This window comes from Toxorhynchites rutilus, chromosome 1 (assembly GCF_029784135.1).
Source record: "Toxorhynchites rutilus septentrionalis strain SRP chromosome 1, ASM2978413v1, whole genome shotgun sequence".
NCBI classification, from domain to species: domain Eukaryota; kingdom Metazoa; phylum Arthropoda; class Insecta; order Diptera; family Culicidae; genus Toxorhynchites; species Toxorhynchites rutilus.
The window spans coordinates 186,422,529-186,437,720 of record NC_073744.1 but is presented as its reverse complement, the minus strand read 5'-3'; the positions used below and the strand labels follow the sequence as shown (position 1 = coordinate 186,437,720).

Below are 15,192 nucleotides of genomic sequence, written 5' to 3'. Positions count from 1 at the left end.
TATGTGAGCTACTTTCCACATCCAAGCTTTTATTCGCCGATGATCTCAAAATTTACAGTGAGATTGCATCATCCATTGACTGCATCAAACTTCAAGATGATATTAATTGTTTGCTAATCTGGTGCAATAATAACGGTATGCGTGTGAATAGTAAAAAGTGTAAAGCCATATCCTACAGTCGCTGCAATAATGTCATTCGCCACCAATACCACATGGGGCTGGAGCCCATAGAACGCGCAAACTCGATCTGTGATCTAGGAGTAATGATCGACTCTAAAGCCGGGTTCAGACGGTGCGAGTAAGCATACGAGTCGGTCTAGTCAGTTACTGCAGTGCAGCTACTCACACCGTGTGAACACATCATGCCAGTTATTGTCATGTGTGATCCGGCGTGCGAGCTACTTCAAAGTTTTTTGAATTTACTCGCACTTGCATGCTTCACAACGTCAAAAACAGAATTTAGCGTTCGAATCAGTGATGCCAAATGTAATGAAATGTCTCTATTTTTAAGATATTTGAAAATATGTGAAGATATTTATAGACTTGAAAATTATTGGAAAAACAAATAAAACCCTCATAGTTTCTAAACGAAATAATTGTTATTTCGTTTTGCACGCTGGCGGGGCACGCTTTCTTTTTGAGATAGTTTTCTTGAGAATCTCTAATATAGAATCATTATCAGATCACAACTTACAAAAAAAAGTATTGTTCTAAGAAACAGAATACATATTCGATTTAAAAAAGTACATTTTCATTCATTATTAAAATTTTTGAAGCGTATTTATTGCACCTGCAAATCGACTATCATTTTCATTTCACAAAATAAATAAAATTAAAAAAAAAAATCTTTTAGACTACCATTTATAACATCACATCCTTTCGGAATTATCTGAGCTATGGATGTTTTCGAGATTCTAAAAAATATCGACAACAATCCCAACGATATTCCAAAACAAAGGCACATCAATGTCATTTCTAATTTAACTCTTGCAGGTACAGCATCCCTCATGACTGTATCTTGGCGTTGTATTCGTGGAGCAATTAAATCCAACAGTTTTTTCACTTGTTCAGGTGTTATTATCAACACTGCTCTGTAATCTCGGGGATCCTCATCGTAGAGTTCCTTCAATATTGTATTTGTTGCTCCTTTTCTTTGCATCTAATTCCTGGCCCGAATCCTTTTCTCTTTCTGCTTTTTCGGATAGTACCTTCAGTTCAAAGAAATTCAGCACAAAGTATGTATTTTTAAACACGATCAGCGTTTGTTTTGCTATAAAATTGTGTGATGATACATTCAACTGAAAACCTAAGATGAAAACTGCCAATAAAGAAGTCGATTTTGGACCAATCATTTGACAAATTCGGACCTGATTGCTGTTTCTGACTATTTGATGGACATTTGAAAAGTCGCCTGGCATCCCTGGTAAACCCGTGCCGTAGTATCTAGTTTCTCGCCAGCAGCTCACACTGTGTGAACGGACAAGGCGAGTCAACCAATTGTCAAGCGAGTCCACCGGGTCAGTAGCTGCTCATTGTCAAGTCAGCTACTAGCAACGTATAAATGGGCCTTAAACTGAAGTTCAATGAGCACATACACTGAGAGGAATCATTAGTAAATATTACTAATTTTTTGGTACATGTTACCAATTCCAGAGTGATTTTCTACCCTACTAATCATTGGTACATTCTACGAAAACAGATTGGTAGGTTTATATGTCAAACGAAACTACGATCCGGACTGTACTACTGGTCCAGTGTTGGATCAATATCAGCTCAATGAAGGTGATTTGTCGGTTCAATAAAGGGCGTTTATTGATTAACCTTTGGAACGATATCAGTAGAAATGTTGTTTCTCAATTGTAAGAGTTATTCATCAGGGTTAAAATAATATTTTTTTCCTTTTTGTTTTATTTAAAATCCTGTGTTTGATAACATGTTATTTTAATATAATATTTCACTAATAACTTATTCTATATACAATTTCAATAGTTCTACAATAAAAACAGGAAGTGGGTTATATCTATGGTATAACCGCAAGGGTGACGCAGGACTATCGTTGATTTAGAGATCATTTGTTTGAAATTGAATCTAAATCCATTCTGAATGAATGAATAAATGAATATTCGGGGGACTTCGAAAACGAGAGCGTTACGGTTTTATGCATCCAATATAGGATACGAAAAACCTTGTTCTGAAGAATAATCTTCAGAAGCTTTCCTGCTAACTGTACTTGATTGACAAATCACAAACCCAAATGTATTATATGAATATTTTATGGATAGAAAACATTAAAGTAAACTCTTTCGCTTGAATGTAATTTTCAATTCCAAGGGGAACTGGCAGATTATTTTCAGTAACGATTAGATATTTCCACATTTTCCTCGATACTGGAAGCCCACCAGTGGTTTATGCTAACTCGATAACCATCTGTTAATAGCACTTGATTGAAACATATTTGATCACAGTGTTACATGGATAGAAAACATTCAAATAAACTCTTTCGCATGAATGTATTTTTAAATTCCCAGAGGAACTGGCAGATTATATTTTCCAGCAATGATTAGATCTTTCCGGAACTTTCTCGATGCTGAATGGAAAAAATTCTGCGCGTGTATGTGACGATCCTTCGCCGCCCACCTCCTCCAGCACGTTTAGGCAACGATGTTGTCTTGTCGATGTCTTCACGAAAAATGAATGTGTCTCACTACCAGAATATCGCTTAAGTATGCTTTTTGTGCGTGATTGAATCGAGAGAAGGCGTGGTTTACGATGGCAATTTGGAAGGCAAACTAGAGAGGAATGAACTCTCTGAGCTCGAAACTTTCGGCGACTGAGCAATAATCGATTGCGTACGCATACAATATTGGATACGGAAATATCCTACTGATGGGGAAGAATAATCTTCAGAAGCTTTCCTGCAAATTACACTTGGTTGAAAAATTACAAAATCGAATGTATTTGATCGCTGTGTTATATGGTTAGAAAACATTAAAATAAACTCTTTCACATGAATGTATTTTTAAATTCCCAGAGGAACTGGCAGATTATTTTCCAGAAATGATTAGATCTTTCCGGAACTTTCTCGATGCTGAATGGCATCCAAACGGAAAGAATTCCGCGCGTGTATGTGTGTCACTCTCCTCCTGATGGATTCCCTTCTGGCCTAGGGTGCACAAACAGGCTCTTGGTGACACCGTTCATCCGCGCTTCCATGATGAACGAAGAGCTTCACCACAACAGCGACAACATGCTCCAATCGCTGTTCAATTAGAACTGAGTGGATTTCCGAGCGGCGCTCGCTTATATACCGATTGGTGATTTCAATAGCCTGTTTTGGAAGCAATTTTAAGACTATTGAAACAAGTTTTTGGATCAAAAAGTAACAAGTATATAACGCGTAGACATTTTATGTTTCGAATGAAGTGTTTATCATACCATTTCGTTCAGTTGTTAGCTATTAACGCTCAAAATCTCGGTCTCCGGCGTAACGCTTGCGTTTTCGAAACTTTGATTTTACACCCCGGTATAGAAATGAAAGACGTAGTCCTACGTCAAAAAAATATGAAAACAACAATAATTCTCGTCGCAATAACTCCTTCTACTGCATCGCTGTCTCTAGAGAATGAGGCGCTGATTAGCAGGAAGTTGATGACACCAGTACCCAGTACTCTTAGTTCGTATTTATTCCTCTCGTGCTCTGAAGAAGAAAAGAAATATTGATATATTAATGGTATTAAAAATATAAATTTAAGATTTACAGATTGTGTCTACTTACGATCTTGTCGTGGATATTTAAGAAGAAAACGATTACGTCTCCGACCAGGTATCGCCTACCGAAATCTTCGACCCTGCGCAGGTGTAGTTTACTTGCCCATTTAATTGTGACGCTCTGGAATGCCCCAGAGTTCGAAGAAGGGGGTTCATATAAACTTACATTTGAAATTTATCGGCAACCATCTATGTGATTTGCTCTTGGTGAGGCAGTGGAAATGTGTCTTCAGTAGGAATTTGGGGCTTGTTTTCTTGTAACAGAACAACTACATTGGATTGAGGGGTCGTGATTGGTCGTATTGAACAATCGGATTCGATATTTGTGCTCATGCTTATATTGTAGCCATCAAAAGCACACGATGGATCATCATTCCCCAACATCGTTTCGGAATTGCAGTCCTGATGAAACAAAAAAAAACTAATTCAAACAGATTGTTAACAAAAAACTACTTTTACAAACCCTCATCAGTCCCACAGTCCGTACCTCAAACTAAAAGTATGTCTGTCTTGACATAACAGCATACGTCTTCTCCGCTAGGTGCGTTCTGATGGTTGCGAAGTTCTGTCTGAATGCTTCCGCCGCAAGGGGCTCATTCGTCTCACCAGTTTGTTGGTCCGAATTATATCCATAGATCAACAGCTTTCTGATAGTCGCCATAGCCGTATATGCTGTACGGAACTGAATGGGAGCTACGATGGTTTTCGTTGTCTTTGGTTAACTTTGTTGAATTCGCTCTTTGTCTCACAAGTTGTGAGTGCTCTCGACCAGCAGATCGCCGAATTCTTCCATCTTAGGGTTCAATATCGCAGACAGAAACGCGGAAACCAAAATAAAATTGACAACTTAGCTTCGACAAGCAGCTCATCACCGGAAAAAAAAACATTCAAGTTAGATTAAAATCAAACATGCATTGGCTCTCCATTGAACATAAACCGTATCACCGACGCTGAGATCTAGCGTGCAATTCCATTCCTTTTGCGATGAATAGTTTTGTCACGTCCGGAATCATGAGTATGCAAATTATTACCAACGTCATTTTCGCCCCATTTTTACATCCTCAACATATTCAGCAGTATTGGCCCAATTAATTCGCAAACGCGGTGTCATGTTTGTGCACGTTTGTCCGTTATGGTCCATAGTAATTTCAAAGTAACACTTCTGGTACACCCCAGATTCCTCAACACGATGAACGAGGATATTAGGATTACCGACCAACCAACCATACCGACCATTACCAACGCACAGTGAACACAACACATACAAAATCATCGGAGCACGATTATGGTTCTCGAGAGGCGAGATATTTACAAATCGATCCGGAGTCCTTACTAGATGCTTGCGTTCCAAGATGGGGGATGAGCCAATTAAAATGATTTGAGTTAGCAAACTGAGTTTTCCTTGATGACAACCGCTAGTAGTTGGAACAGATATCCGGATATCGACTCCCAACTTTTTCATCACTAGCTAGGAGGAAATCATGAAACCTAGTGACGATATGACATTGATTTTGTCGATGCTTTCCAGTATCAAATTCAACACTCTCCTCCTGGAACAGATCCTGATGATTGCACAGAGCACGTAGTCGGTTCTGACGTTCTTCATGTTCCATGTCATCCTCCGGTTGAGAAAAGCAGTTGATTGGATCTTCCTGACACATCATTATCACGCAGAGGTTATCAGTTTGTAGAAAAAACGAATGACGACACTTTTCCTAGAGAGTTTCGATACATCTGGAAAACGAATGAAAAGATGATCGAAAAATACCTTGTAAATTTTATGAGCAAATGACTATACTTGCGGTAGCGTAGCTTGCTCCTCCTTCATTGATTCTTGCCTGCACCTGAGCCTGATAGGGATTTTCGATGCTCCAGTGAAGAAACAGAAGAGCTATTCGTGCTGGAATCAGCTGCACTTGTTGATTCGCTGGTCGCTGCCGTTGGTCGACGAAAAGATACGCTTATTTGATACCGTTTGCACGGACCGATGGTGAATCGTTATTGGTTCTTCCTTTCCCTAGTTTGTATCGCCAAATATTAGCATCGAATCATGGCTGTTGTAAAATGTTCGTTTACGATTGATCGCAAATGGAAATGCTTCTATCAGTAGTAGAATAGAAGAAACGTCGTCCAAAATGAGTATATTTCGGAATATCTAGAATTTACCAACATAGAGAAAACATTAGATAAGAACGGAAACATAACAAAAACAAATGCTTACCTCCGAATTGCTTCGCTTCCACAAAAAAATGGCGATTACGAAGTGCGCACTTCACAGTCGTTAAGCGGACCTTACACGGTCAACTTTATTGACAATATGATGACATTTGAGAGCATAATGACAGCTGAACATGGCCGACGACGCAGAAATCCGGATTTTCTGATTTTCGAGCATCAATATCGTGACATTTCATATAGATGCATGATGTTGACGTTTTACCTCACGGACTTCCAGACTGAGTTGCCAGATATGCAAGCGCACATTTAATTTTTGTTAGTCTTTTTTGCGATTGCAATTAAAATTTATAAACTACTGAAATTGTAGGAATCATAAATGGAAGCTTTTGGTTTGGAAAACCGATACTTTGAATAGCAAAATACGGTACTTTTCACGATACAAATCAAAACTTCAAAGTAAACTGACAATGTGATGGTGAGAGAGTGGATGAAACTTAAAAACGTTTTAGGAATTTTTTAACGTTGAACTCGGTCATTCTTTGCGCTAGTGAGCGGGTTGTGTGTTTCTTCACACTCCGCTATAAAATTTGGAGAATGAGAAGATCTGGGAAAATCACAGATGAAAAAACATCATGTGTTAATTCAAGCTACAGTAGAATCCCGATTATCCGCGGAATAGTCGGGCAAACTCACCGCGATTAACGAAAATCGCGGATGACCCATTAAAGGACAAAAAAATGCAAACACGAAAAGAGATGTTTCAACATAAAAACTATGTTCTATCAATACAGAAATCAATCAACTATCCATCTATAAGGTCGTGTACACCAGTGGCTAAATAATGTAAAAGCCATGACCACAACAAAAGAGCATGGGCCTACCACTCACTAACAAATTCCGGAAAGGCCTATTGATTTACTATGGAACTCGCAGTCACGAATAATCCGCAGGGCGGATCATCCGCTCGCGGATAATCGAGGTTCTACTGTCATAGTCTCATTTATGGAATAAAAACATTTGCTTGCAGATAAAATAACTTGCATATATTTTCGCAAACTAAAATAATCTGGCATCTCTGAAACTGAAAGGAACAGTCTGTATTTGTGAAACGAGTATTATGATGTATTTTTGAGAAGAAAAACCGAATTCTGAAGTGTAAATAATGAATGAAAATTAACTTTTACGAATCAAATTAGTATTCTATGTCAATGCAAATCACTTTTTTTCTGCAAGTGGTGAGAAAATCCCATACAAAAATTATGTCTGAAATTGACGTTATATTATAATAATACATTTTAGTAGGAATATCTGAAAATTCAGAGGAAGTAGGTTAAGTTAAGGTTAGGACTACGCGCTTCAACTTCAAATAATACCAAGTAGATATTTTCATTCAAATTTTACCAATTGAAAATTGCCTTTTAGCCTTCTAATCTGATAGAGAATAGTTTGGATCCCAAACTCGAATGTCGCCACTAGCCATCGCGGATATTTTCGTTATCTCGGGTTGAGGGCGATATTGACCGTGTAAGGTGGAAAAATATTGATTGAGGTTAGATCAGATGTTGAAAGCCTAGCTGTCACGATATTGAAGACACTTATTGTCAATCCGGTTGATCGTGTAAGGTGCCCATTAGGAATGAAAACATTGAAGGTTACAAATGGCATGAAGTAAAATGTACGAATCTCTGGTAGGGATGTACATTACATCTGACATCAGTTTTACCGGATTTTGGTAATATGTACAAAAAATTTGTACATTTTACCAATGTTTCAACTACTAAAGATTTGGTAGCTTCATTTACTAATGTTTGTCTCCAGTGTAGTAATCACAACCGCTAAAGCATACACGGTGCTCGGTTTCATTCGTCGCCATGCTTCTGGATTTTCTGACGTGTATTGCCTCAAAAAGTTATACTGCGCGCTAGTTCGGAGCATCATGGAATATGCTGCACCGGTTTGGTCCCCATTCCTCGTTACAAAAATCGTTGCGTTGGAGCGAATCCAGAGAAGTTTCATGCGGTTTGCTTTGCGACAGCTCCCTTGGAATGATCCGATAAATCTTCCGAGTTATGCTGATCGTTGCAAACTGATTGACTTGGAAACACTATCAGCCAGGCGTATCAAACTACAAAGAATATTTATTTATAAGCTAATAACCGGCAATGTGGACTGTCCCGAACTGTTACGTCAAGTTCCGTGGAATATTCCTCCCCGTCGTTTTCGTAATTCATCGTTATTTCTTATACCATTCCATAGAACGAATTATGGTTTCAACAATAGTTTCAATTTGTGTTTACGTTCTTTTAACAATGTTAGTGATGTGTTTGATTTTACTCTGTCCAAGAATGTGTTTAGTACTAGAATAAGAAACTTAGAATAATTTAGATCTTAAGGTTTCAGTCTGTACGACGTTGTCGAAGATGGTGAAATAAAATAAAAAATAAAAAAATAAAACACGTTCGTCGCCCGTCACCCAGATATGGGTGAAACTTTCCTCTTTCAAATTCAATAGAATTTGTAGAAGGAAGTTGGCACCTAAATGTGACTTTATGATATGTAGAAATATCATTAAATCATGACCATATTAATATAATGTTTATACTATATTTTTTATTAATTTATATTACGAATGGTTTGCACTGCAGTTTTTTGCGAAACCCATATTATACATTGCGTTTCACGACAATGTGTATGAAGTCGGTTGAATTGGAGTATATAGTTTAGGATATAATAACTATATTCATCTATAAGACTGACCTTTAAGACCATTTCAACTTTATTATTGTGTTCAGACACGAAACATTGAAAAAAAAAATTCCAGTGTTTCATAACTATAGAACCAGATGGAAAAACTCTCAATCCTTCACAAAATTAACGTCAATCTCACATAAATTTCAATAAGTTTCTTATTCGTAGGTCATCTTTAGTGCTAAATCAGTTCAAATAACACATTCTTGATAGGTTCTTGCTAGGGTTTTGATCTGGTAAACAGGCTGAACAATCCAGAATTTGAAGCCCCTATTCATTAAACCGTGAATAGATTTGAGATGCATGTTTGTAAATTCGTCTTCAAATTAGAAAAAAAGCTGGATTATTTAAAAGATAAGTTTGATTTTTATTCAATAATTTATCCGCAAGTTAGACCCCGCAAGAAACTCAGAAACGTCACGTTGGGCGATGAACGTGTTAATCGGACTTAAGGGGAAGTGGCGGAAAGCGGTCAAAGTTTGAGTTTTTTGAAAATCAAAAAATCACTCAAGGGAGAGTAAAGGAAATGGGGGTCTAAAAAAAATTTTTTGATGCGACATGTCTGAAAATTACATGAAACATCGAGATCTACTGTTATATTGAATTTTGTTTTTTGTCAAAATCGACACTCTGGACTATTTTTTTTCCGAATACGAGGCAAAACGTATGGTTTTGGGTGCCAAAAAAAATTGTTATCTCGATTTTTCATTTGGAACGTGCTGCGGAATGTTGATTTGCACAAAAAGTCCTTAAGTGCGATTGAGCTGATATTTCGCATAGGGTGTTTTTCGAGAATGTGAACAACTTTTTGAAATTCGAGATGACCATTTTCATTGTCACCCTAACGTATATTCATTTTCAGTTATTTCAATCAATTAGTACGTTTTTTAAAATTGAAAGCATCAAAGTTAAAGCTTGCTGGCATTCTTTCAAGCAGAAATGCCAACCTTCCTGATTTTTCAGGATTTCCCAGACTTTTTGGTACGTTCCCTGATATTCTGACAAATACTCAATTTTAACACACACAACACGCGGAACGCGACAGGACACAACACTTATGGTTCTTACAAACATAAAAAGGATGGTAAATTTACCTTTTTAGTCGACCGGTTTCGGGCTCGATGCTGCCCATCTACGGGACGATGTCCGACTGATTACAGAAAGCTTCGTACTGGTGTAGTACACGTCGATAAGAAGTAAAATCATTTGATGATTTGCTTCGTCAAGTTCAATAGCTGCGATGTAATTGGGGCTTCAAACTCGTTCATAAGCGGCGGCTCAGCTCAATTTTGCCTGATTTTTCAGAAATGATCGTGAGTTCTCCTGATTGTTATACTTTTTACTCCATCAGATTGAAAATTATTAGTAAAAAAAAAACGAGAATAAGTTTAAGAAACAACATTAGCGTGTATGATATGTATATACGAGTAGCCGCAATGTTATTGATGAAAGAATATGTTCCAGAGTGTATTATTACTCAAATTTACAGAAATTACAGAAATTTTAGTGATGCATGAAATCTTGCATCTGAATACTTCAACATGTTCACGTTCGAAAAAGGTCCTGTTCGAACGAATTCGTACGAAAACAAGAATGTATTTTTCGAAATTGTTTGAATCAAGTCCTTCGAACAAAAGTCAGATACGAGCGTAAACAAGAATGAGGGTGAATACGATAAGATTTTCTATAACATTTGCCCGTCAGAATCAAAGTAGAATCTACTCCAATAGTGAATCTATAGGAAATGTATCTAGAATCGAATCAAAATTTAAAAAAAATCAACTATTCATCTACTGCTGATATGCTTTCCTCATTCAATGAGTAAAGATTCATACCAAAGTGTAGACGATTAATTCAATGTAGGATGCTATAGGATTTTAGGAAAAAGATATAAACGATCAAAAGATTCTTGCAAAATTCGCTAAATGGTAAAATCTTCAATTCTACGGCCAGCTGTCCTGTTTAATTCCTAATTTTTATTTGTATTATTTCTGATTTTTGGAAATAATAGTTGGCAACCCTGCTCCCAAGTTTTCCAAATCGTCCTCCGTTGAAGTATTTGTTTTTTTTCTCTCTAAAAGAAGGGGATGGGTTCTACATAACTCTAGAACTAATGAAGCAATGGCATGTGTAGGTTTTAGGGGGCGATAATCGGTTTGACACTGCTCCCTCCTCTGGAAGGAGGGGAAGGGTCCCATAATAATATTACACATATTTCAACCAAACATGACAATTGAAAATTTTCGGAAAACTCTGAATAAACATAGAAAAATTTGGAAAATTTAATGCCCATATGTTTTGCAATTACATCGTGATAAGCGTTGATGTTTGCGCTAACGAAATTGTTCTTTGTTCTTATGATAGTTCGAGTTCGAGACCCCTCCCCCCTCTCTAATGGGGACCGCCATACAAATGAAACATAAATTTCTGCATTATTCGAGAATTAATCAACCAAATGAAACCAAATTTGGCATGAAGAGGTTTGAGGGTGCAATGTTTCTGTGGTGGTTAGACATTCCTCCCCTCTCTAAGGGGGAAGAGGGCTGCCACACAAATGAAGCACGAATTTCTGCATAACTCAAGAACTAATCAAGCAAATGGAATAAAACTTGGCATATAGAGATTTTAGGGATCGATAAACGTTTCTATGGTGGTTCGACCCTCCTAGTCCCTCTCTAAGGGGAGACCACCATACAAATGAAACACAAATTTCTGCATAATTCGAGAACCAATCAAGTAAATCGAGCCAAATTTGGCATGTTGAGATTTTAGGGGGTACAAAACGTGTCTATGGTGAATTGGCATTCCTCTCCCCTCTCTGGAGGGGAGCTGCCATACAAATGAAACCCAAATTTCTGTATAACTCGAAAACAAATCAAGCAAACGGAAAGAAAATCGGCATATGGAAAATTTAAGGGGCAATAATTGTTTATATGATAGTTTGACAATCCTTCCCCCTCTCTAAAGACAAGGGGGCTGCCATACAAGTGAAACACAAACTTCTACATAACTCGAGAACTAATCAAGCAAATGGGGCCAAATTTGGGATTTGAGTGGTTTTGGATACGAGAAATGTTTTTATGATGGTATGACACCCCTCCCTCCTCTGAAATGGAGAGTGGGTTCCGTAAAAAAACAGGAAGTGGGTTATATCTATGGTATAACCGCAAGGGTGACGTAGGACTATCGTTGATTTAGAGATCATTTGTTTGAAGTTGAATCTAAATCCATCCTGAATGAATGAATAAATAAATATTTGGGTGACTTCAAAAACGAGAGTGTTACTTTGAAGACTCAAGGTTTTATGCATTCAATATTGGATAGAAAAAACCTTGTTCTGAAGAATAATCTTCAGAAGCTTTCCTGTTAACTGCACTTGATTGACAAATCACAAAACCAAATGTATGTGGTCGCAGTATTATATGGATAGAAAACATTAAAATAAACTCGCTTGAATGTAATTTTCAATTCCAAGGGGAACTGGCAGATTATTTTTCAGCAACGATAATTTCTTTCCAGGTTTCCTCTCGATAACCAGCAAACGAAAAGAGTTGCGCGCGTGTATGTATGTGTGTGTGTGGCGGCTGCTTCTATGTCTTCCCGAGGAACCGTATTTCGATGCTGATACTCTCTTGGTCACCTTCTCTTCTCCTTCTGATCGATCGGCTTTTCTGCGCTCCCTCACAGTTAAAACAAACTGATTGCATTTCAGGTCAGGTCAGGCCAGGTAATGAATCCCTCGATACCTCGCCGTTCAGCTCGTTCAGTAACGATGTTGTCTTGTCGATGTCCTCAGGCGTCGTGCACAAATTACGTAACGCAAAAATCCGGATTTTGAACCTCCCCCCCCCCCTTTCGTAACGCAATTTCCTATCTCTAATAAACAGAAAGTAACGCAACATCTAACCCCACCCCCCTTATCGCGTTACGTAATTTGTGCACGACGCCTCACGAAAAATGAATGGGTTTCACCACCAGAATATCATTTCAGTATGCTTTTCGTGGGTGATTGAATCGAGAGAAGGTGTGGTTTACGATGGCAATTTGGAAGGCAAACTAGAGGAGAATGAACTCTCTGAGTATGAAAATTTCGGCTACTGAGCAATAATCGATTGAAAATTATATAATTTTGGCGATACGAAACATTTTCCGTTTTTCATGTTATGCATCCATTATTGGATACGAAAATATCCTACTGATGGGAAAGAATAATCTTCAGAAGCTTTCCAGCTAATTACACTTGATTGAAAAATTACGAAACCAAATGTATTTGGTCGCTGTGTTCGCCATATAATTAGAAAACATTAAAATAAACTCTTTCGCATGGATGTATTCTTCAATTCCCAGGGAACTGGCAGATTATTTTTCAGCAACGATTAGATCTTTCCGGAATTTTCTCGATGCTGTATGGCATCCAAACGAAAATTCTCGTTTCAGTTTGGCCTGCAAAAAACTTTTCTGAACTCTAATCCATCAAATTTGGAGCCCTGAAAAGGGCCGTTGATTATATGCTAAGCTAATATAGCACCCTCTCCTTGGATTCGACGGGCCAGCTGAATGTCCTTGGGCATGTGACGCGTTTTACGTGGATAGCACACAACTTTGTATCTTCGAATAAGCCTCCTGCAGCGTCATAACCGCGGAACTTTGGAAGCGCAAGTCGGTTTTGAAGTCCTGAGCAATTCCACGATCCAAAAGCTGCAAAGGTAGCTTGCGGGTCAGCAATTCGGTCGACTTCCGATAGCGATGAATTTCACGCAAAGTTCCCGGTCGATAGCGATGTGGCTTCTTCACCTATCCTGCGGCTGGTGCGCTTATCCGAGCTGCTTTCGTGTGCCTTGCCACTGAAAGACTAACCTGCTATCTGCTTGGTCCCAAACAAACGAGTCGTCACGGTGCGAGAGTAGAGTAAGAAATGAACGAAAGCAAAGAAAGCGTCATTTTATAACCTGTTTTCGAAGCTATCATTAAGCTATTGAAACAATTTTCCGACTCAATAAATAGCAATCATATAACTCTTGGACATTTTATCTTTTGTATGAAATGATTATCACTGTTCCGTTGATCCGAAGCAGAATAAATCACGCTTAAAGAAGGAATGGATTTTTTCTTGGAATTTACTCAGCAAAAATAATGCCCTTTCCCAACACTTAAAAACGACAAACGGTAAACAGTTTCATCAAAGTGATTTCTTCGATATGGGGATATATTCACTTCATCATGTCATGTATTTCATATTCTTCATTATGAAATCCATATCCATGGCACCTATCGGTATCAAATTATCATCGACACCACGATTTTCGCTAAATGCTCCTTTCAGTTCGGCCTGTAAAAAACTTTGCTGAACTCTAATCCATCAAATTTGGAGCCCTGAAAAGGGCTGTTGATTATATGCTAAGCTAATATAGCACGCTCTCCTCGGATACGATGGGCCAGCTGGATGTCCTTGGGCATGATGTGACGCGTTTTGCATGGATAGCACACAAATTGGTATCTTCGAATAAACCTCCTGCAGCGTCAGAACCGCGAAACTTTGGAAGCGCAAGTCGGTTTTGAAGTCCTGAGCAATTCCACGAACCAAATGCTGCAAAGGTAGCTTGCGGATCAGCAATTCGGTCGACTTCTGATAGCGACGAATTTCATGCGAAGTTCCCGGTCGATAGCGATGTGGTTTCTTCACGCTTCCTGCGGCTGATGCGCTTATCCGAGCTGCTTTCGTGGTGCCTTACCACCGAAGGACTAACGAGCTGTCTGCTTAGTCCCAATGAAACGAGTCCTCACGGTGCGAGAGTAGAGTAAGAAATGAACGAAAGCAAGGGAAGTGTCATTTTATAAAACATAAAAGAATCGAATGTAAACCCCATTATATAAGCTTACTGTATACTCACGAATATAATAAGGGTGGGATTTAGATTCTATACTTTTATGGTTTATAAAATGACACTTCTTTGCTTTCGTTCATTTCTTACTCTACTCTCGCACCGTGAGGACTCGAGCTCGTTAGTCTTTCGCAGACAGCTCGTTAGTCATTCGGTGGTAAGGCACACGAAGTCAGCTCGGATAAGCGCACCAGTAGCAGGATAGGTGGAGAAGCCACATCGCTATCGACCGGGAACTTTGCGTGAAATTCATCGCTATCAGAAGTCGACCGAATTGCTGATCCGCAGATACCTTTGCAGCATTTGGATCGTGGAATTGCTCAGGACTTCAAAACCGACTTGCGCTTCCAAAGTTCCGCGGCTATGACGCTGCAGGAGGCTTATTCGAAGATACCAATTTGTGTGCTATCCACGCAAAACGCGTCACATCATGCCCAAGGACATCCAGCTGGCCCATCGTATCCGAGGAGAGCGTGCTATATTAGCTTAGCATATAATCAACAGCCCTTTTCAGGGCTCCAAATTTGATGGATTAGAGTACAGAAAAGTTTTTTACAGGCCGAACTGAAAGGAGCATTTAGCGAAAATCGTGGTTTCGATAATAATTCGTTACCGA

The 15,192-nt window shown here is 38.6% G+C and overlaps 1 long non-coding RNA gene across 2 annotated transcripts; it reads right to left on the bottom strand.

The window, feature by feature from the left end:
- Nucleotides 1-1,923: 1,923 nt before the first annotated feature.
- LOC129762436 (uncharacterized) lies at nt 1,924-12,500 on the bottom strand. Of its 2 annotated transcripts, none has more exons than XR_008740622.1 (5): nt 5,990-12,500; nt 5,537-5,923; nt 4,232-5,502; nt 3,776-4,170; nt 1,924-3,697 (listed from the first exon to the last, which is right to left on the bottom strand). It is a non-coding gene; the product is annotated as an uncharacterized LOC129762436 (long non-coding RNA). The 2 variants fall into 2 exon arrangements; XR_008740621.1 differs by having other exon boundaries at nt 4,256-5,502.
- Nucleotides 12,501-15,192: the final 2,692 nt, after the last annotated feature.